Consider the following 25,324-nt stretch of genomic DNA (forward strand, 5'->3'; position numbering starts at 1 on the left):
TATATATATATATATATATATATATATATATATATATATATATCAATTTATCATACCCACTGATTATTTGTAAAAGATGAAAGCCAATGTCTGGCCCAAGAAAAAAATATAAGAAACTTGCTAAATGCAGTAAAAATGTTCAAATGCCATTGTGGGAATAAACCAGAATTATATGAAGAGGATGACAATGTATGATTTAAACTAGAACTTACATTATCACATATGGTAAAAACTAATGCCAGGGGGAGGATTTATCAGTGCAGCTCCTGCAGACACTACAACTGTTTGAACACCAGGCCGGAGATGCGTGTCATGCGGTCGCTTGTGCAGTCTTTCTCTGTATTCATTGCATAAGGAATCGATTAGGAAGTGACCCGATTGACCTCCGATTGGTTTGTGTTCCCACCTTGCGCCCAGTGATTCCAGGTAGGCTGTGCTTAGACCTCTAGCCAACTCTTAGCAGCTCCCCCACACTCTTAAAAACAAAGATACTACAAAGTGTTCTTTGAGGGATGCCATAGAGGAATTTTGGTTCGATAAAGAACAATGTTTGTTAGAAGTGTGGAAGTGTAAAGGTTAAAAATCCATCAGCCAATCTAACAGATCTTTACCAATTTAAACGTATTAGCAAAAATGTTTCTGTATGGAATGAGAAAAGATATTTTTTTTATTTTTAAGAATACAGTTCAGTTTTATTTCATAAATTTCTGTGGAGAAAGCTGTGTGTGCACATTTGAACTTAATGATTTACTCAGTAATAGGAATGTCTTCAAGAGTGTGAAAGAAATAATTCATATTTTACCACAACTTATATAAACATAGGCTCAGGGTGGCAGTTTCTAAATTTAACCACTAGATGGAACTGTGTGACCTGGAAATAATTGCCGTCTTTCACATTATCCTGCACTGACCTTTGCAAATGTCAGACATCAACTTTAATTTTATTAATTCATTCATTCATTCATTCATTTTCTGTACCTGTATTTTTTATCCGGATTAGGGTGGGTCCAGAGCCCACCTGCAAACACTGGGTGCAAGGCAGGACCACATCCTAGACAGGGCACCAGTCCATCACAGTACAACTATGAACACCTATGTACAACCAGCCCACATACCATGTGTTTTTGGACTGAGGAATACAACATTATCTTATGTCTAGTCATCTCCTCAATACCTCTTAAATAAAAGGCCTATTCAGTGAGTATTTACCTTTTTTAGTCATAAGCACTTATTACCAGTGTATGTTTACTGCACGTCAAAAATGTAGTAAATGGTAGTAAATCTCAGGTAAATATAAAGAAACATGTTCACATCAGAAGAGCAGATGTGTCTATGTTATGCTTGTGGCAAGAATTTTGTTGCTAGCATTGCAGCTATTAAGGATATACCTCAAATTGTAGCAGTGTTTGATGCAGACTTTCTCAGGCGTCTGAACACTGTGGGAACAAATGTACACCTATTAAATTCTCAGAGAGCCTGCTGCCATTGCTGCAGATGAGGGTTTCCATAGAGACTGCAGGAGGCCAAGGCCACAATGCGCAACCCTAATAACTCCTCTTATCCTCAGACACCACTCCCTTCTCTCATCCTCTTCAGTTCAGAGTCCTAAGAGAGTTTGTGTTAATGTGTATAAAGAGTGTATGTAATTGTATACAAATAAAGAAGACTAATAACATGCTTTAAACTAGGGATGACACAAAAATCGCTTTTGGTTCTGAGACTCTGAATCTACCATTAAAACACTTTACTAGAGTTAAGTATCCAAGGCTTAGTTTAGTTTTTTTCCATATATCTGATCTGAGCAGCTTAGGTTATCTGTAGTGTGTGAAAACCTAATGAAATCCTAATTTCCAATCAGCGCAAATCAATCCACATTTGAAAGTAGTTTAAAACCCTGATTCAGATCAGAACTCTGAACACCTGACTCAGTTTGACCAGTCAGATTAGACTTCATGTGTTATTTCATTGTTTGTCGCTTCTTGCCTATCGTTCTTCAGGTGAGCTCATGTCTGCGTTGTTACTATGACAACTATGTGACATATTTGACCACTTGGTAGTGTAGACACTAAAAGTCGAATCTAAAAACAATGCCCCCACAGGTAACACTGAAAGAAGCCAAAGCTGAATTTATATACTTTATTGATATTACGACACTAATCATAATGTTTTGATTGTGCAAACCTCACACAATGAGGAGACGATATAACAACCTACATTAGAGTCTAGTGAAAAAAAGAAACACATTTTATGTGACTCTCTTATACATTTTTAAGATACTTTTAAATAAATGTTAATGAAATGCCATAAAAAGTATCCTCAATAAAATGAGTTAATCTGATACACACACACACACACACACACACACACACAAACATAGTATCTTTAAATTCCCTTCACTTAAAAATGAATGGGTCAGCTGTGCACACAGTGCTACTGGGCTTAACTCCACTGTTTGTCAAATTAAGCAGGGACCTGTGTAAACCAGGGGTATAAAGATACATTAGCCTGAGCAGCAGGTCATCAATCTGCTCTACCCCACCATCATCTTCAGCTTCTGACTTGACTTACCCACAGCAGGACAACAATATGTGTTACAAGTGTTTATACCTGAGTGGGGCTAGCGATAAATGCTTTTTTTTTTTTTTTAATAAAAAGAAAAGGTTGGCAATTAAATTACAAACCTCCCACTATTAGTTTCCTGCACTTGTAGAGACCTCTTTATACATTTGTAGAAAGCGGGATTTCTATTATTCTAAGGTGCACCAGTTGCTGACCGGCATTCCACTGTGAACACACAGTTTGTATAATCTCAGTAGAAAAACATATATATATACATTTGTATATTTTTTTTTCTGGGTAAATATTTGGAAAAAGGAGTAAACAATTAATTTGTATATGTATTATACAGGGCGGCACAGTGGCACAGTCACACAGCTCTAGGGGTCTGGAGGTTGTAGGTTCGATTCCCGCTCCGGGTGACTGTCTGTGAGGAGTTGGTGTGTTCTCCCCGTGTCCGCGTGGGTTTCCTCCGGGTGCTCCGGTTTCCTCCCACAGTCCAAAAACACACGTTGGTAGGTGGATTGGTGACTCAAAATTGTCCGTAGGTGTGTGTGTGTGTGTCTGTGTTGCCCTGTGAAAGACTGGCGCCCCCTCCAGGGTGTATTTCCCCGCCTTGCGCCCAATGATTCCAGGTAGGCTCTGGACCCACCGCGACCCTGAACTGGATAAGTGGTTACAGATAATGAATGAATGAATGAAAGTATTATATATATAATTTTTTCTTTATACATATAAAATCTAAATCAATTCAAGCATATGGCTCCAGATAGTTCCTTAGTTTAATCCTTTGTTAAGAAATCCTGGTCTGTCCTACTTTAGGCATCTGCCTAAGATTCCACTTGATGTAAACCTTAAAATCGCTGTTAAGTGTCCTATCATCTGAATTTTCTGAACATCTGAAGCCAGTGTTTGAATTTCTGTGTTATCACTAATGACTGTCGTATGGACTGAATTTATAAACAGTAACAACACATCTATTTCCACTTTCTATCTAGCAGTTATCTAATAGTTGGCTGCTTCCACTGACTCGGAGCATGCACAACCTCAGTCAATGACTCAGAGCTTACAAAGAGTGGGCGTCCAGCAGCTCATTCACAGAATCATTGGTAATGGTTTCTTTTACTGTCCTCAAAACACTAGGAATTTATTGTGTGATGTACATATATCTCAGTGCTAGGTATCAACTGAATTTAATATCACTACAATCCGTAGTACATTGCTTATATGCATGCATTTGTACATTATATTGTCACATTTTCCAGGAGTTCCATAACGATTAAAAAATATAATCATAAAAACGAAGTAAATATTTCATGAAGACATAGACATAGGCAACTAGCTGAAGAGTGGAATTACCATAAATTAGCATTATGGCAAATAAGATCAGGGACAAAATAAACATAGACACTTCTCAAAGTTCAACATTTCCTCCCATTTTCTCAAAACCGTAAACATAAGCCCCAAATTTCAAGCTACAGTCACATAACCTTAGACTTGACAAATCAACCCCTACGTTTTGGTATCAGGAGACAAAAGCCCAGCAAGTGCTTAACCACTACACTTCACTCATTACACAGTATAAGTGAAAACACTGTGCTCTTTGTACACCAGTCTTATTCAGAAATGATATACCATTTTCATATATGTGTATTATATGCACACCAACGTTAACAAGTATAAAATATAGTATGAACCTCTATATATGTATTTGTTTTTACAGTATGCAAAGTCAATTATTCATTCTGCATCAGCATTGTGCATTTGGGATGTGTCAGGCAACACAACGTCATCTATATTGCTGGTAATCACCTCCCTTGCTAGGTAATTTGGAAAGAATAATTTGGCTTCCCAAACTCAGCCTTAAAAAAGAATCCTCTCTTTAATTATAAGCCCTCCCCAAGCATGCTGAGAAAAATTCCACTGAGTGTACTGTTTTTCTGAGTGGATAAAACACATTTCCTGAAATCTTCTCCCCTTCTCTCAAAACAGTAAAGACACAAACTCAAACTTCAACTACATTCATGAAACCTTTGACTTGCAAAATCAAACAATCAAACTGTCAAATAACAAACAACACCCCCCAATGCATAATACCTCACACCAGTCTTGAAGTAACCTGACAACATATTTATTCAGGAATTTTGCATTTGTGAAATATTTAATTATTTACACAAGAGGACCAACATAATATGAACACATAAACTGCAATATATTTACAGTATACATACTTATTTTTACAAAATGTTTACAATACATTTAATTGCATTTATAATATGAAGTGTCAGACCATTTTCAGCACTGCTGTGACACTGATGTGGTGGTGGTGTGTTGAGCTGGTACAAGTGAATCAGACAGAGGTGCTTCTGGGTGTTTTATAGTTTATTGCAGTTGCTTAGGCCCAAACAATAGTAGTAGTAGCACAATTTTGGAAAATACTCAGATACCTTTCCATTGACCTGGTACTCTAAATTATAACCTCATTCTCTACCTTACACTCAGCTAGCAATTCTAAAACACACTTTTAACCAAACACTAAACACAAGTTGCTACATTAAATAAAGCGATACAAACTGAACACCCTTTGTTCCTTTTTGGAATACACTGCCAATACAAACACAACATCCATGAACCAATTGCCCAAACCCAGCCCCCACAGGTGAAAACACTTCTGCATAATCTTTACAAATCAGCACCTGAGCCCTATAAAAGTCACAGTTTACACATTTTGGTTTGCACAATGATGGAGGCAAATTCAGGAGAAAGAGGACAGGGAAGAGGACGAGGACGAGGACCAGCACACGCACAAGCACCAATGCGAGCACCAGCATGAGCAACTATAACAGATGAAATCCGGGCCCCTCTAGTTGATCATGTGGTAAACCATGGGTTGAGTTTTCGGGACGCTGGGTAGAGGGTCCAGCCTAATCTAAGCTGCTACACTGTTGCAAACATTATCCAGACCTTCTGAAATGAGAATAGGTAAGTTAACATATTTTCTACAACAAACTACTGAACTGACACCACTGAACTGTGTACACCACTGTACTACTGCTGTATAGTGCCAGATCATTACTTACAATAGCATTTCACTGTACACTTATAACCATTTACATCATGTTTTTGCAGAACTGCAAGACTACCCCTTACTGGTGGAAAAAGATGGCTGTTCACCCCAGAGCAGGAACAGGCCACATCATAAACATGGTCAGAGCAGACTACAGCATACACCTTTGACAAATACGACAATACAACATTATAGACAATGTCACAGTTGGTGATATCCATTCTGTGAATTTATCTGCACTGGGCCGTGGCCTTCATAGGCATTAAGTAAGCATGAAGCTGATATTCACGGTCCCATTTCAGCGCAACTCTGAACGGGTGAAGCAACTGCACTATGAATATATGCAGGTATCCAGTGCTAGCCTCTCACTGGTATATTTCATATGTCATACAATGTTGTAATGTTTGATTTCAGAGGGTGATGGAGCTAGATGCAGCTACTGTGGAACCCAAGTGCCAAAGCAAGGCACAGGGGGAGCAATATTATAGGACACTGCCATCGTCCGTGTTCCTGGGCAACATCACAATGTTTGCAGCTATAAGACTGAATGGTGTTCATTATCATGCCACCCTTGGTCCCTACAACACAGCACACATCATGACTTTCCTTGACACACTGCACAACATTCTAGTTCCCCATCACCAGGGGGAGGGACAAGAGCAGTCCAGGTACGTTGTTGTCTGGGAAAATGTGTTAGTTTCCACCAGGCTGTTCAGGTCCAAAACTGGTTCACAGATCATCCACAATTTGTTGTGCTTTACCTTCCACTATACACTTCATTTCTGAATCCCATTGAGGAGTTCTTTTCAGCATGGAGGTAGAAAGTATATGACAGGCAGCCCCACCAATGCATCCCACTTCTCCAGGCAATGGAGGAGGCCTGTGGTGACATTGATGAGGGAGTATGCTAGGGGTGGATACATAACTCCAGACCATACTTCCCTCAATGTCTGGCCAGAGGACATTCCTTGCGATGTAGATGAGGTGTTGTCTTTTGTCTGGTCACAAGATGCATCTTAATTTTCTTCCCCTCTTTTGTATTTGTATGGAGTTACTGGCCTATTATTTTTATGTTTTCTAATGATACAGCATGTGGGTTTCAGTAATGTTCCTGCCCAAAAAATAAACATTACCCCTGTAATTGTGCTTTACTTTATAGTTGTCATGTACTAATTATGCAAATATAGCCTGTATATTTGTGAAATTATATGTACATATGAGCATTGTGACAGAATGTCACACAGAACAACACACAAAGCACAAGCTAGTAGTGTTTACAGTTTATTCCATCAGTTTGTGGTTATGGTGCAGAGAAAGCTGTTGCTTTGCTGTGTGTGTAGGGTTTGGATTTAAAAACACTATTCTGGCAAGAGTTTAGAGAGCTTTGGGTGAAGTGTTCACTTTGTTCAGAAGTGTAAGACATTCTGTATATTGTGTATGTGGCTTGGGCAGCTGTGTTAAGTTTGGACAAAAGAAGAGATCCAGAAATTGGGTCCAAGCAAACTCGAAACTGCAATGTTTTTTGAGCTGCCGGAGTTTTTAAACAAAGTACACTTGCTGGTCACACCTATTATATATACACCTACCTTATTGACCACCCTTGTAGATGTGAAGTCAGAAGTATCTCCTTATTGCTGCACAGTTTTAGGTTAGTCATTCTGTAGTCCTTGGTCAGTGGTTACAGAAATCTTTTGGTTGAGGGACTAAATGCAGTTTTGTGTAGCTGCTAAGACCCAATTTCTAAAACCATGTCCCTATTTCTCAAAACAGCCAAAGAGACTCTTTCTCTCACACAGACACACACACCAAATGTCTCTTTTTTTTTGGAAGCAAACAATTTAACTCTTGACAAAATGGCTTTTTTGCTTCCAAACTCTTCACATATGTATAACAAACATTTTTTTTATATGACAACTTATCACTAAAGGGGCAACTTTATTAGCTTGAGTGTTTGAGTTTTCAGTTAAGTCCGTAGTAAAAGTCTTCAAATAAGTGTTAGTTTTTATACATTTCCAGAAACTTAGCTACATTTATCAAAACTCTAGACACAAACTCAGTTTATTACTTTGTCAAAAGCCACAAATCTCTGGCAAAATGAAACACATCACTCAAAACCATGTTCTCTCTCCTCAAAACTGATTCCTTTTACTAAAACACTACACACAGATGTTTACACACAGATATGCTTATATCTTACAGAGAATCAAATACACACTGATACAAAAAATTCAAAACACTGCCATCAAATGTGTATATGGATGCTTTTGAGGCCATGTTATATATTCAAATGCATATGAGGGTGTGGAAAATGGATGTTTTCTAAAATGTCAGAAGAATAAGTGATCAAATATATTCTGTTGTGTGTACATGTCATTGAATAAATATGCACTACAACGCACTCAACTTTTTTTTTCAGAATCAGCTTCTTATCACTGGTAAAGACAGTGATTTAAACAGTGTGGACGCTGAGTGTCCACAGAGTTCAATGGCGAAGCAGCGAAGGGCAGCGAAACGAGACGAGTGATTGGATAAATGCTGGGCTTTGTCCCGCCCATCGGACATTCAGCGTCTCTCGGGGTTTATGAGGCAGTGGGTTGGCCTCGGCTGGCCCGGACGCTCAGCTTCTGCATGATGATTGGATGATCTGTCTGAGGCTGAATCTCTTTGTGATTGACAGCGAAATGAGCGAATCAGCGATCCTTTGGTGTAGAGATCCATGGGAGCATTACATTTTTATTCTGTTCTGAGTTGAACCGGAGACGTTCTTAATCCTCTTAGCGGCATTTTCTTTGTTAAAAACGACTAGCGACAAATCAAGCTTCTATATCTGGTGGGTTTTTTTGTAGCTGCTTGTGTTTGGAGACTGACGTCTGTCACTCTTTCTGACTTCTATCTCAGTTTCTGTCCAGCGGGAGCTGCTGAGCCCCTCCACCGTCACAAAGCACACACAGGCAGACACACTTCACATGGGCCAAGGCCGTTTAAGCCTAGCTCTGCTGGCCATTGAGAGGACACTAGTCAAGTCCCTGGAAAAGACGCCTTGTTGGTACGACAGGGTCACAGATCATTTTCTTGAAAAGGAACGGAGGGTAGAATTTACGTATAAATAAACCGACACATTTTATGATGTAGGCCGAAATTGAGCTTCCCCTCCTTGAAAGACCAGCATCCGCCACTGATGTAAACTGTATGTAACACACGTAACCTATTTTACATAATATGAAGCAAAACAATGAGAAACACTACAAGGAAAAAAAGGGCAGATACAAAAAGGTCACAAAAGAAATGTATTTATTACAAAATGCATGAAACAGATCACTCCACATCCTGCCTCTTTTATACTCTTACAATGATCAAACTCTTCTCCCAGTTGAATCTGTACAGGTGCAACATGAGTGAGACTTATTGGGAATCAGGAAGTTGAGTTTTGAAGGCCAGTGTTTGCAGGTTGCCAAAGTTTCCTAAATGATGCAGTGTGTGTATAGAGATTTGTAAAATTCTCTAAACACCTGTGTGCATAGTTCCATTTTTATGTGTATGCAATGGAGAAAAACTGTAATATATAAAATCAATGTGCTACAAAGGATACACTGAGTGATTCCATACACAAGCACTTTTAGTTGCATGAAAATATTTGCTTGGTGGGTGTAAAGTATCTTTTACAAGAGACAGCGACAGAAGCGCCTCGCCTGGGCTAAAGATTGCATTACTGCTGAATGGTCCAAAGTTATGTTCTCTGATGAAAGTAAATTTTGCATTTTCTTTGGAAATCAAGGTCGCAGCGTCTGGAGAAAGAGAGGAGAAGCACAGAATCCACTTTGCTTGAGGTCCAGTGTAAAGTGTTCACAGTCAGTGATGGTTTGAGGTGCCATGTCCTCTGCTGGTGTTGGTCCAATGTGTTTTCTGAGGTGCAAGGTCAACGCAATCGTCTACCAGGTAGTTTTAGAGTAATGAATGCTTTATCCTCCTGACCAACTTTATGGAGATGCAGATTTCATTTTCTAACAGGACTTGGCACCTGCACACAGTGCCAGAGCTACCAGTACCTGATTTAAGGACCATGGTATCCCTGTTCTTAATTGGTCAGCGAACTCACCTCTCCTTAACCCCATAGAAAATCTATGGGGTAATTTGAAGAGGAAGAAGAAATACACCAGACCAAACAAGGCAGAAGAGCTGAAGGCCACTATCAGAGCAACATGGGCTCTCACAAATCCTGAGCAGTGATTGACTCCATGCCACGCCCCATTGCTGCAGTAATTCAGGCAAAAGGAGCCTCAACTCAGTATTGAGTGCTGTACATGCTCATACCTTTCATGTGCATACTTTTCAGTTGGCCAGCATTTCTAAATATCCTTTTTAGGTACTGGCCTTAAGTAATATTGTAATTTTCTGAGATACCTAGTTTGGGGTTTTCATTAGCTGTCAGTTATAATCATCAAATTAAAAGAAATAAACACTTTAAATATATCAGGCTATGTGTAATGAATGAGTATAATATACAAGTTTCACTTTTTGAATGGAATTATTGAAATAAATCAACTTTTTCATGATATTCTAATTTTATGACCAGCACCTGTATACAAAACATAAAGATCAAATAATTAAAGCTGTGGTCTGAGATTTATTTAATTTAAATTGAAGGCAGTAGTCAGTATTATAAGAACAGCAAACTCTTAGTAAATCTTGATCTGCTCATTCAGCCCCTGTCAAACCAAAGGTAGTTTTGACCCTACAACGTGACTGACAAAATATTATTCTGCCACATACGTATTTAACCTAGCAACGACCTCAGCGCTTGCAAGGCAGCGGTTGTATAGAATGATAGAGCAGAAATATTTTGCCTTGAAGAATGTTGATTAAATTATATGGACCCTATTATATAATGTTCTTACATTCTCTGAAGGTATTTCTTATTGACTGAGACACCTCTTCCTCCTTACATAACTTTAATCAATGGTGTACAATGTCAAATAATTGCACATTTAATTTCATACTTCTATTGGCCTTCTACCAAATTTAGTAGAATACAGCATGATAACTTGAAACATTTTCTGATCCCTAATATAGAGTGAAGTTATAAGATTATTCTGATGCAAAGTTAAAGAACATTTAATCAAAACTTATGTTAAATTACATTATTTACTTGATCTCAAGGGTATTCAAGAGTCTCTTGAGACATTAATATCTCCTGAGTAGATTCATTAGTTGCATCTCCAGGCAATTTCAGAGGTACCAGTTGCACATCATCATATTCTGCAATTAAAAGGAAATTAATTATGCTTCATTTTTAAAAATAACATCTGAAATAGATCTTATCATATGATGAATGGATTCACTTTTAGCCACGTTTGGTGCTGGGGAACAATGTACTCATTGTTGTTTAATATATTATGATAGTCTACCACACACTTTTTTTATAGTTCTACACATACAGAGGTTGGACAATGAAACTGAAACACCTGTCATTTTAGTGTGGGAGGTTTCATGGCTAGATTGGAGCAGCCTGGTGGACAATCTTCATTAATTGCACATTGCACCAGTAAGAACAGAGTGTGACGGTTCAATCAGCAGAGGGTAAGAGCACAGTTTTGCTCAAAATATTGCAATGTACACAACATTATGGGTGACATACCAGAGTTCAAAAGAGGACAAATTGTTGGTGCATGTCTTGCTGGTGCATCTGTGACCAAGACAGCAAGTCTTTGTGATGTATCAAGAGCCACGCTATCCATGGTAATGTCAGCATACCACCAGGAAGGACGAAACACACTCAACAGGATTAACTGTGGACGCAAGAGGAAGCTGTCTGAAATGGATGTTCGGGTGCTGACCCGGATTGTATCCAAAAAACATAAAACCACGGCAGAATTAAATGTGCATCTCAACTCTCCTGTTTCCACCAGAACTGTCCGTCGGGAGCTCCACAGGGTCAATAAACACGGCCGGGCTGCTATAGCCAAACCTTTGGTCACGCACGCCAACGCCAAACGTCGGTTTGAATGGTACAAGGAGCGTAAATCTTGGGCTGTGGACAATGTGAAACATGTATTGTTCTGATGAGTCCACCTTTACTGTTTTCCCCACATCCGGGAGAGTTACGGTGTGGAGAAGCCCCAAAGAAGCATACCACCAGACTGTTGCATGCCCAGAGTGAAGTATGGGGGTGGATCAGTGATGGTTTGGGCTGCCATATCGTGGCATTCCCTTACTGCCCAATACTTGTGCTAGATGGGCGCATCACTACCAAGGACTACCAAACCATTCTGGAGGACCATGTGAATCCAATGGTTCAAACAATGTGTCCTGAAACCGGTGCCGTGTATCAGGATAAAAATGCACTAATACACACAGCAAGACTGGTGAAAGATTGGTTTGATGAACATGAAAGTGAAGTTGAACATCTCCCGTGGCCTGCACAGTCACCAGATCTAAATATTATTGAGCCACTTTGGGGTGTTTTGGAGGAGCGAGTCTGGAAACATTTTCCTCCACCAGCATCATGTAGAGACCTGGCCACTATCCTGCAAGAAAAATGGCTTAAAATCCCTGTGACCTTGTGCAGGACTTCTATATTCCCAAGACAAATTGACGCTGTATTGACCGCAAAAGAAGGCCATAATAAATTATTGTGGTCTAAAACCAGATGTTTCAGTTTCATTGTCCAACCCCTGTATGTCAGCTGAGGTGTGAGGAACATGAGATGGCAGAAGCATTTGCTGAGATGATAAATTTTAATGAGCAAAAACAGACACAAATAGTAACAAACGTAAAACACGAAGCATAACAATGAACCAAAACACACCATGTGACTGACCAGGACAAACTAACATAAAAGGGCTTATATAGGTGATTATGACCAGAAACATGGGGGCATAGCTAGAAACATCTGGAAAGGCAAACGGCAGGGAAAACAACTGAACTCGTTATTCACAACATGACAAAGGACAGGAACACAAGAAACCCATTACAGACCATATCCAGTGATGCCAAGGTAATATCTAACAAATAATACCAAGTATAAACTTAAATGCATGAACTTAAAACTTACCTGCCACAATTTCTATATCTTGTACAGGAGTGATGATATTTTTGATTGCGTTTACTATAACAACATAAGTAGACAAAGTTTTATGGCAGTAAGCAAAAAATGTAGGTTTATTTTTTAAAGTGGACGTATAAAACAAACCTTTCCCTAAATTAACACTTTCCTAAAACATAAACTTAATGAAACATCTGTAATCTGCTTTGATCAAAATAACACAGAAGCAGTGGTTTATTTATTTATTTATTTATTTTATATTTCGTTCTCTTTCTACACTGTTCTTGTTTTTGGCATATTTAATTTCTCCACACTCATTGAATTTGGTTTGCTCGTTTTAACCTTGTCTTTGTGCTCTCACATATGTGGTTCCATTGCTGTGATTGGAGAGACTAGGATGAGCAAGTGGGTCACTGAGACTAGGCTGTCTAAGTACAGGGGTTGGACAATGAAACTGAAACCCCTGGTTTTAGACCACAATAATTTATTATGGCCTTCTTTTGCGGTCAATACAGCGTCAATTCATCTTGGAAATGACATATACAAGTCCTGCACAGTGGTCAGAGAAGCCATTCTTCTTGCAGGATAGTGGCCAGGTCTCTACGTGATGCTGGTGGAGGAAAATGTTTCCTGACTCGCTCCTCCAAAACATCCCAAAGTGGCTCAATAATATTTAGATCTGGTGACTGTGCAGGCCATGGGAGATGTTCAACTTCACTTTCATGTTCATCAAACCAATCTCTCACCAGTCTTGCTGTGTGTATTGGTGCACTGTCGTCCTGATACACGGCACCGCCTTCAGGACACAATGTTTGAACCATTGGATGCACATGGTCTTACTGCTGCAATGTGCAATTAATGAAGATTGGCCACCAGGCTGCTCCAATTTAGCCATGAAACCTCCCACACTAAAATGACAGGTGTTTCAGTTTCATTGTCCAACCCCTGTATATGCAATACAGCACATAATCAGAATGATTCATTTTTCCATGCATCTTGACCTAGGTCAACCTTATGTAACTGGGTTGTTTTACTTCACTATTTGGGGGTTGGCAGGTTCCACAAATTAATGTGTAAATGCACTGAAATCGTATATAGCTATCATAATGTAAGTTGAAAGGCCAGATTCTACTATAATGGGGAAATGCTGAACATAACTGGAGGAGAGCACCAATAGAAACATTTGAATTTGTGACATAACAAACACCCCAATTTTAATGAATTAGAAATAAGACATATGTAACCCTCATTTGTTGCACTATGAATGGTTAAATTTGCAATAAAAAACAGAAGTAGAAAACAGAAACACACCTGATACATAATTCTGTGTTGATTCATTGGTGATGACATCATCATAGCTCTCTGGAAGGTCTGCTGTTCTCACCTCACCTTTAAAAAAAAAAAAAAAAAAAAAAAAAAAAAAAAAAATAATAATAATAATAATAATAATAATAATATAATATATATATATATATATTTACTATTATGAATGGGGTCGCAGGGTGACACATTAAAAAAAATAAAAAAACATTAAAAAAAACACACGCCCTGAATCATTGGGTGCAAGGTGGGAACACATACTGGAGGGGGCACCAGTCCTTCACAGGGTGACACACACACACACACACATTCACTTATTCACTCACACCTACGGACCCTTTTGAGTCACCAATCCACCTACCAGTGTGTGTTTTTGGACCGTGGGAGGAAACCGGTGCACCCAGAAACGGGGAGAACAAACTCGTCAGAAACAGTCACCCGGAGCGGAACTTGAACCCACAACCTCCAGGTCCCTGGAGCTGTGCAACTGTGACACGACCTGCTGCACCACAGTGCAGCCGCCTCCATTCTGAGACCAGCCTTTTAAAATTTTATGGCCAACATCCACAAAAATATAAAAATTGTATCTGCTATACCATCTACCCATACAATAATTGAAGTTATGTAATAAACATAATTTTGGGAGTAGGACCACGCTCCGCCTCTCAGTCCTATATATACACTGCAAATTCATGTCATTTCCGCGTCAGACAAACTTGCTCCATTTGGACCATTATCAAGCCCACCGAGCCTACTGTTTTCCCCTTTCTCCGGCTAAACAGCTATGGGACTGCCTGGTATTTGCGGTTATGTTTGGCCATTGTTGCGCCTGCAAATTGTTCTAAACTTTGCCTTTGTCTTTCCCTCTCCGGATCCGTGCTCTGCTCTCCTGCTTCTCCTCCCACTACAGCCAGCCTCCCTTTATCCCTTTACAGCCCTCCTCTCTCATACTGCAGAACTTCACAGCTCAAGCGCTTTCCTCAGAAGCTGCTGTGGACCCTCACCCCTATGCCCTCCCCCTCACAAACAAACAGTGCCCCGTGTCCACCGTACAGCTTGCACTCTCTCCTGCTGGATCTTACTTTCTGCTTTTCTGCTTGCAGCTAAGCTGCTCCCAGCCCATTTTCAGCACTCACTCTGTATCAAGTACTGCCGTGGACCTTCGTTCCATTCTCTCCTCTTGAGAGTTGCCATTGACTACAGTATGTAAATTTGCTATAATTTACTATACTATATTACATACTATATTAAATACTATTACTATATTATATTTACTATAAAAGAATACTGGTTCCTACAGATAAAAATGCAAATCCATCTCACACTGAAGCAAGTTACACTCATAGCACATTGACAAGTCAAAGAATATTTCAGACCTTTCATAACTTTAGATGAACCAAAGGTGTGGGCTGTAATTTAAATTGTTACCATGTTTATAAAGAATACAATTCACATAACTGATAATATACAGCTGTTTTTGTCTTCTTACTCGAGAGAAGCTCAAAGCCTGTATCCTCATATCCTGAATGTTGTTCTTCAGAAACCAAACTTCCTGTGGAAATAACCACACACACACACACACACACATACCACACAGATTTAGACAGACAGCTATATGTATTCAACATCTTTCTATCCTTGTGAGAGCTACACATCTGCTGCTTTGTGGTTCATCCATCCATCCATTATCTGTAACCGCTTATCCAATTTAGGGTTGCGGGAGGTCCATATTTAGAAAAAAACATATCAAATTTAAACTGCCAAATGCTTATCATAATTACCACACTGCATCCTATATAACAAACAAAAATACATTGTAAATGCAGTTTTAGGTACCCGAGAAAATGAGATTTAAAAAGCTATTTATCGAAAAGTGGTAAGAATTTATCTGCTCAAAATGTAAACAACAAAAAGTTAATACTGGAATAAAAATAAATAACATTATTACAGTAAGTAGTGATATTCTGTGTTTAAATGTATTGGTGCAACATTTTCCAAAACTTTCCCCTTGGCAGTCAAGCATGACTTAAGGTGTTCATTCAATGCCTGGTTTTAACAGTTAATGAATACTTCATTATGTTAAATAAAGTGCTGTTAATTTAAAAGATCTATACGATAACAAGAATAACATCTGGAAAGAAACTTGGTTCATCATGCTAGTTCAAAACACATTTACTAGTATTTTTAAAAAAAAGTATTTGTATTTACTGCAATTAAATGCAATTTTATACAAGCACCACACTTATATTCTTACTCAGAATATAAAAAAAGCCTTAAGTTCCTACGATTTTTTGCACAATACTCTACACTACAGTACACTCTATTCACCTATTGAATAGAAACCTATTGCTCTCACTGTGGTAGTGAGGTTACATTTCTGTACCTTCAGTTAGGGAACAAAGGGCACATTAACATTAATGGATAAGTTAAGGTTTGAGCCCAGGTCCATCTGATCAGAAGGTAGACATTTACGTTGTGAGATGAGCTACAAGCATTGGACTTTCTGAAGCACAAAGTGAACTTTTAAAACATTTTCTGCACGCCGAGGAATGCATGAGGTGAAACAAGATTTTATTTGCAAGTGATATACAGTATACATTTTGCATCATATTACCACTGATTATAAACAGCCTGTTTAAATTTTAGTTTTTTGCCACACATACTGAATCCAGACTTAACTTTATGTGGCATTACTCTTAAACAAACACACACACACACACTATGTAAATTTGCCTGCTGACCCAAAGTACTACTCCCAGATATATATCTAACCCTTTTTGGGTGGTGTCTCAGACGGGATTAAGCCTTGTCTTGTACTTCACAGTATTTTGAATTGTGACTTACCACTGAAAGGAGGATATAGTCCCTGTCTAGGAAACTAGTACTGAAAGTATTTTAGTTGTACCAAAACTGATCTTGAATTTATCTTAAATATTGCATTCCAAACCTCTTTGAGCCATTCTTCTAGTGATAAGTCTATGGCTAACATCTTCATAGACAACATCAGGCACATTCCTCAGGCCCTCATTGACCACCACTGGACACTTCTTGGAGACCACTGTAGAGATTAAGAGAAACAGACTGAGCGTATCGCTCTTCAATAACATTAACTTGTGTAACAATCGGTCCGGACCTGTTTCTCCAGTGTTCATGTGTGTTTGTTGTTTTTTAGGTTTCTTGCTCCTCCTTTGCCTGAGCGTTGAAGTGGTGAATTGAGTGGTGTGTTGAAATGAATATCATGTGTTTCCTGTGCTTTTGGCTTGTGTTGTGGTTGAAGTATTTAGATGTCATAGCTTGGTAAAATTCAGTGTCAGTGTCCAAATATATATGGACCTAACTGTAAATGCCTCTTGGAAATATTTTTGCTCCACTATGTTCTTATATTGCTGGACCACCTAGCAGGCCTTAGTCCTGTGTCTCTCCTGAAATAATCTGCTCTTGCACTCAACTGAAATGTGGCTCACTGTAATTTAGGGGAACAAATACCAAGACTGGTCATTCTGAACAAGGCTATTAGACCAGGGAGAATGGTGCTTTGTTTGGTCCTTTCTGGTATTTTCACCAAAGCATGTCAGAGATATTTTATGTGTTAGCTTATGGAAAAGGGGTGTTATGTGTTATTTATTGTATACACATTTGCACCGTGAACTACTCACACCTAAAGAAAGTTTTAAAAAAATAATGCACTGTAATGCAAATGCATTGTAGACATTCTCTGAAGTTCTCTACCTGTCCACAGTAATCGGTTCTGGTATAACAGCACAAACAGGAGCACTAAGGCCAGGAAGAGCATAGATCCCAGCACAAGAAGGGCCACAGGAGTGATGGACAGAATGGTTTGCTGGGGTGAATTTATTTGAAGGGAAGATGTTATCTTCACATTCTGCCCCACTGCCCAAAAAAAAAAAAAAAAAATAATAATAAATAAATAAATAATAATAAATGTAGTGCAGTCAAACAAAAAAACAACAGAGATTAATAATACGATTACCTGTGGTAGTTATTTTGATTGCAGTAAGAGGCGACAATAATATATCTATAAAAGTGGGAGGTAAAATATTCAGGCAAACAAACTAAAAGTCACATTAGCAAAACTCTTCCTGTAGTTTTAATTATTTTAAAAAAATACAATTGTATTGTCACACCCTGGCCCTGTCCTGTACTCTCCTGTGTCTGTTTTCCTCACCATGTGCTCATGTAGCACATGGCTCTGTTTGTTCTTGTTCTTGTCTCCGCCCTTGTCCCGCCTTAGCTCCTCCCTCTCATCAGTGTCTCCACGTGTGTCTCCTAATTAGTCCTGCAATGACGTCCACGGAGGCAGGGACTTGGGATGCTCGAAAGGCACATGCTGGAGCTGTTGAGGATTGGTGCTGTTAGCTTCAAGCCTCAGGACAGAGGAAGTGAAGCTAACAGGGGTGCACTTCCTGGGGATCTTATGTTGAGGGACTTCCTCATGAGTGCGCCCCTCTGACCTCCCAAACCCTAAGTCCATGCTTCCGTGGACATCATTGCAGGAACCCCTGCCTCCATGGACGTCATTGCAGGACTACTGAGGAGACACATATGGAGTTACTGACAAGGGGGCGGAGCTTAGGCGGTTCTACGGCAGAGACAAGAACAACAAGAAACAGAGCCATGTGCTACATGAGCACATGGTGAGGAAAACAGACACATGACAGTACGGGACAGAGCCAGGGCAAGACATGTATTCATTTAATTAAAAACATATTATGAATTCTAATTATTCCTTTTTTCATGTACTGTTCGGGGTAAAGAACAAATAGTGCTGTTAAATTGCTTATTATTTATAATTATATTTTGAAATTTAGCTTTATGGCATCATTAAAAGTGCTAAAACATATAAATCCTAACATAAAAAGGACATCAACTTCATCTGACCTGCACAGGTGACTCCAGCGTCCTGTCTGTGTGAGCAGTCAGTGTGGTTCTTCAGTGAATGAGGACAGTCCCACAGGTGAATCTCATTCCCTCTACACTTCACTCTGTTCAACCAGATAACACCCTGACTATCGTCAAAAACAGAATTCCTATCAGCCCTCAGTGCCGGACCACAGCCCAGCTGCCTGCAGACCACCTGAGCATCCCTCATGTCCCACAGATCATCACAGGCTGTCCCCCACTGAGAGTTATGATACACCTCCAGTCTCCCAGAGCAGCTTCCCTCTCCTCCCCGCAGTCTGAGAAGCAGGTGCTCTACACACACACAGAACACATAATTTGAGCTATGGCAAAACTTCACATGTCAAGAAACCCTTACACACAACAACAAGCAATGACATTTGGAGTCCAGAAAAACAGATTAACAGATTCATTTAAAATCCTCACTGGTAAAGTGTCCTTACTTGAGTTCTTTCTCTGCTGGTTTGATGAGAAATGTTTCAGATGACGTTGTAGCACAAGATAATTTTCCTTTCCTAAGTATAGAATAATATATCACATTAGGTACTAAACTGTTATACATACAAATGTAATTTTGTTATATATATATATATATATATATATCATTGAATTTGGTAAGTGAAAATATGTTATGAGAGGAACTGACCACTTGTGCAGGTTACGTGAGCCACCTCATTGTGATTATTACATGTGTTCTGTCCCCAGAAGGAAGATGGACAATGCCAGAGAGTAGGGTCATGTTTCCTACATTTCACATTATCAAGCCAGTTAGGAGCTGAATCCACTCTTGCTTTGGTTCCCCCAACACGCCCAGATCTTCCACAGTTCAGCTCCTGACAGATCAAAGCTGATGTTTCCTCACTCATACCATTTACACAAACATTACCCCAGGTTCCATTGAAGAACACTTCCAGATTTCCTTCACAGCCCTCAGTGAGTCTGATCTCTTTGTATCCTGTTAGACGAAGAATGTACAGGGTTTAATAAGTTCCAAACTGTGCTTATGCTAACTAAGGAAAAATGAGCAAATGTACAGTGCTACGCCCTTCTCTCTAACCATTAAGCCATGACAGCCCTAAAAATTATATTTCCTAGTGCCCTCTTTGAAAAATATAACTTAATAAATAGAATGATTGCTTTATTTTAAAGTTTAAAAACACACAATTTCAATGCAATTTAATGTTATTTATATAGAGCCTTTTACAACTGCTGTTGTCACAAAGCAGCTTTACTGAATTCCAAGTCCTAGCCTCATGTGGGCAAACTGAGAAACTGCCCAAGAAAGAAGAGCCAAGACTCAAATGGGGAAACAGGTGAAGAAGGTGAAGAGGTAGCAGCTCTTTTTTTTAAGTCCTATATAAAGAGCCAAACTATGACATGAAGCTGAGACACTCATACACTTACAAAAGACTACATGAGGGATAAGCCAGAATACGCAAATCTTGAAGCATGTTCTAGGGGAAGTGTTGGTGCTCTCTCATGGAAAAGGCAGGGCAACAGGCAGCATTACACTTTAAGAAAAATTAGTGTTAACTGTAGCTCCAGCTGACTTAATTAGAATAGCAGAACTATTAAAAAAAAATAATAATAAAAAAAAGAGAGAGCTAGAGGGCATGGGCTGGATGGTTATCTTAAAGTTTGAAGGCTCTATGAAAAGGCCCTAGATTTAATTATTGTAGGCACAAACAGACAGACAGATGAGACTGTTTGTAATATCAAGTTAGTTCCCTCTAGTAGTGCACTACCCAAAACCTGAAGTTCCAGTTGGTCAGTCAGGTAGTGGGTCTGGTTTAAAAGGAGAAACAAATGCCATGAAAACCTCTATTTTGCTCAATACTAGGGCTCAAAAGGGCTTTTAAGTTCAGGCAGCAGTATGGGTCCAGGGTGGGGGAAATTATGGTCATGTCCCACTAGAATTTGGACAGTATATGGGGAACTATTGAAAGTGAAAGACCAATGACTAGGTGTAAGTTTGCAGATTTGTTGGTGGACGTCATATTTTACATATTTTATCGTCTATAACCTTAGCCAGGCAGCCATCCTTGGTATGGATTTTATGAGAATCTACAAACCTGAGTTGAATTTGCCACAAAACATATGTAAGTTCATGAGCAAATGTGTTCCGATAAATGTGATCCTCTACTGATAAGATGGTGGCTCTACTGGTGAGATGGGTAAGGAACTGTGAGCTCCCAGTAGGGTATCCCATGGCAAACAGGTCTGGAGTGAAGATCCAGACAAACACAACCCAAGAAGCACCCCTATTTGTGGGGTGGCCTATGTATTTTTGTGGGATTCATGTGTTCATTTTTGGAGAATGGTTGAACTGTCTTCTAGGAACACTGAACTTTGAGAGAAATTATGTCTCCACCTCCACCCCCACCCCCCAAGTTTCTTAAATGTTTCCCTTCAAGTTTGATAATTTGCAATAATAGATGACATAATTTAGGCCTATATTACTATTTTTATTAAAACAGCTGTTGTTTTATTAAAACAGGATATGTTGTTTTCATTATTAATTTACATATTTTTACATAATACATATTATTTTTACACATTACATATTTTTTCTTTTTTGATTAGAGTATTTTGTAACATACAGTTTAAAATAGAACATAACACTGGGTTTTATATGTTAAAAAAGCTAAATTTCAAGCATATTTTGGATTTTTTTCTGAACATCAAAACTTAATGTTTTATATAGTTATTTTAACTAATTAATAAATTTTTCCATCAACAATATAAAAAACAGCTTTTAAACAAAAACAAAAATTTCAATAAAACAGTTCATTGATATTATTCTTTATAACAATGCTGCTGTTTACACTGACAACTTCACATTTGCAGCCATATTATACAGAAACATCTCCATCTTCCTCCTCATCATCAATTCTCACCACATTTCCCTGGCTGACATTTCCACACACTTCATCTGCTTCACACAATCATATCTCAGAACAGTTGATACTCTGAGACCTGCAAGAACAGTGTGACATATTTCATCTCTAGTTCCAATACCAGCAAATTCAGACCACACCTCCAGGGAGCACCTGTTTAATGCTTGCCAACAAGTCATCCCTTGCCAGCAAATCTGTCTGTCTGGTCAGCTCCAGAAAGAGCATGGATGCCTGACAAGGCTGTGGCCCTTTCCTTACCAAGTGCATTAAACACTGGTTCCAGAGATAATCCAGTTTTGCTACCTACACCAGTGATGAAATAGGTGTCTTTGTGTAACACAGGTAACAGAGTGGGTCAATTAATCCTGAAAATATTACACCAAACACTAGGTAATAGAGACAACCCACGCCACACCTGTCTACAGTTCATTTATTGGGTACCTTTCCCCACTCACAGGGGCCTCAACTAAATGAGCAGAGATGGCAACAAAGTCGAGGGCAAACAATATCAAAATTTATTAGAAACAATAGAAGAAAAGCAATATCACACAATGGAGGTAATTGCCCCAAGATTTGAGAAAAGAAACAAACAAGAAAAACACAAAAATCCAAGTTACCGCGGTGGTCACGCAGTTCCAGTGGAAGATCTATAAACACTATGAAATATCAAAATCACTCGCACCTTCAGCTCACTAAACCCACAACACTCCAGTAACGTTAAATACCTTTGCAAACCACTACAAAGTTCAATCAGCTACAAAAGCAAAACAAAACAGCAACTGGTGACCACAGGGTTACCTATAGCAAGGGAATGAAGAAAACAAAACGTGTATACTGTTAGACTAAGTGTATACTTACACCCCAAAAATCCCAACGCACTGCCAAACTTGTGCAACTGGGGAAACTCCGTGTAAACTCTGTGTAAAATTAATTCCAGTTGGACTATCAAAAGGGAATTGAAATTATATGTTCAAAATTACACTTCAATCATTGATCACCAACATCTTCACATAGAAGCATGATTTATGTGTGTTATTTGGTTAATAATTATTTTGTCTGAATGATATTACTTTGTGTTAACATAAAATTTTTTATACTACATCTTATTGTATCTTTCAAATGTAGTCAGCTCACTCTAAGCTATCCTGAAACAATATGCTCACGTGAGACACTCATGTGTAATAACATTGCCTTATGAATTTTGTTTGATAATAATTGCAAAAGAATGATTCAGAAATCTTGGACACTCCATATAATGTCCACCGCTTATCCAGGTCCGGGTCACGGGGGAAGCAGTCAGAGTAAAAAACCCAGACCTCCCTCTCACTAGCCACTTCTTCCAGCTCTTCTGGGGGGATACCAAGGCGTTCCCAGGCCAGTCGAGATATATAATCTCTCCAGTGTGTTCTGGGTCTTCCCTGGGACCTCCTCCCAGTTTAACATGCCTGAAACACCTCCCAAGGAAGGTGTCCAGGAGGCATCCTCTCAATGTGGAGGAGCAGCAGCTCCACTCCGAGTCTCTCCCGGATGTCCGAACATCCTAACCGTGTGTCTAAGGGAGGGACACCCTGTGGAGGAAACTCATTTCAGCAGCTTGTATCCGCAATCTCATTCTTTCAGTCATTACCCAAAGCCCATAAATATTATGAACAGAACCAGTGACAACGGGCAGCCCTGATGGAGTCCAACTCTGACTGGAAACCTGTCAGACCTATTGCCAGCTATATGAACCAGAGTCCTACTCTGTTTATATAGGGACTGGATAGCTCATTGCAAACAGCCCAGTACCCCATACTTCCAAAGCACCCCTGACAGAATATCTAGAGGGACATGGTTGAATGCCTACTCCAGATCCACACAGCACATGTCAATTGGTTGAGCAAACTCCCATGCACCCTCTAGGATCCTAGTGATGGTAAAGAGCTTGTCCAATGTTCTGCATTGTTCTTCCTGGATCTGAGGTTCAAATATCAGCCAGACTCTGTTCTCCAGTACCCCTGCATAACCTTACTGGGGAGGCTGAGGAGTGTGATCCCCCTCCGGTCACCCTTCTTAAAAAGTGGAACCACCAGACCTGTCTGCCAGTCTAGAGGTACTGCCCCTGATGTCCACGCAATGTTGCAAAGACATGTCAGCCAGGACAGCCCTAGAACATCCAGAGCCTTGAGGAACTCTGGGCTGACCTCATCCACCCCTGGGGCCCTACTGCCAAGGAGTTGTCTGGTTACTTTGGCCACCTCGGCTCACGTGATAGATGAGGCCTCCCTGGGGTCCCCAAATTCTGCTTCCTCTGTAGAAGACATGCTGGTGGGATTGAGAAGATCCTCAAAGTATACATTCCACTGCCTAATGGTGTCACCAGTCGAGGTCAATAACTTCCCACCCCCACCATATACAGTGTTGTTGGAAAACTGCTTTCCCCTCCAGAGTCACCTGACGGTTTGCCAGAAATTTCTCAGAGCCGACCAAAAGTCGTTTTCCATGTCCTCCCCAAACTCCTCCCACACCTGAGTTTTTGCCTCTAAACAATGGAGCACCCCGGGGTAGGAGAATGTTATCGGGATCTAACTCTGGAGGCCCTGGGGGGAACTGTCAGACTGCAAGTGCCTGGTTGTCAGGTAGCCCATGTAATCTGGCCTGGATCAGCCCAAAAAGACAATGTGGGAAGGACATTTGTGCCCACCACCTGCTAGATCCAGTGTGGAGGTGTGGAGCAATGCCTATCGGGTACAGACTTGGGGTGATGGGGACCCTGGTGTTCTGGAGCTTGGCAGTGAAAGCTGGTTCTTGGCACATGGAGCATAACCTCACTTGGGGGAATGAGCCAAAGCCCACCTCTACACAGCGTGGGCCAAACCACTGAGGCGGGTGATAGGACACTCACAAGTCACTGGCGGGTGGCTGTACAGTTGGAGTTTGTCCCAGAAAGATGAGAGGATCCCCTCAATGCAGCTTTGCCTCGCAGAGAGGAAAACTTTGACTGTTGTGTGTGCGTATGCACCTAACTGCAGCTCAGAGTATTTTGTCTTTGTGGGCTTGTGTGTGGAGTTCTGGAGAGGATTCTTTTCACCGGTACCCAGCAAATTCACCAGTGTTAAATTAACACTGTTAGTGCAACAATTTAACACTCTCAGTGTTAATTTAACACTAATAGTGTTGATTTAAACACTGTAGGCATAAACGTATAATGAGGGTATGCTGGGAAAGATGGCAAAGAACTCTGTCCAGAGGGATTTCAACTCTCACCTCCAAGAAAACAATTAAGAAGAAAAGTATAAAGATGACTGCCTGAGAATATCCTCTCCATTATGATAAAAACTCACTAGCGACTTATTAGGTAGACCATGTATCTACATTCATTGTTCATTTTATCAGCTAAACTTATCTTAAAGGCTAAGCAGCAGCTCTATGAAAGTGTCAAAGAAATAAATACAGTGGAGTTTGAGTTCCTAACTTGTGTTTATTGATAGTCAGAAAACATGTTATTTCTTACTAATTCAATGAATAAGGTTTAAAAGATTG

General features: G+C 39.7%; 1 long non-coding RNA gene and 1 pseudogene across 1 annotated transcript; one reads left to right on the forward strand and one right to left on the reverse strand.

The window, feature by feature from the left end:
- Window positions 1-25,324, reverse strand: part of LOC136695051 (scavenger receptor cysteine-rich type 1 protein M160-like) — a 156,412-nt pseudogene that overhangs the window by 114,739 nt on the left and 16,349 nt on the right.
- LOC136694741 (uncharacterized) lies at window positions 5,242-7,397 on the forward strand. The gene is made up of 3 exons (XR_010802235.1): window positions 5,242-5,538; window positions 5,686-5,763; window positions 6,038-7,397. It is a non-coding gene; the product is annotated as an uncharacterized lncRNA (long non-coding RNA).

This window comes from Hoplias malabaricus, chromosome 4, assembly GCF_029633855.1.
Source record: "Hoplias malabaricus isolate fHopMal1 chromosome 4, fHopMal1.hap1, whole genome shotgun sequence".
NCBI classification, from domain to species: Eukaryota; Metazoa; Chordata; class Actinopteri; order Characiformes; family Erythrinidae; genus Hoplias; species Hoplias malabaricus.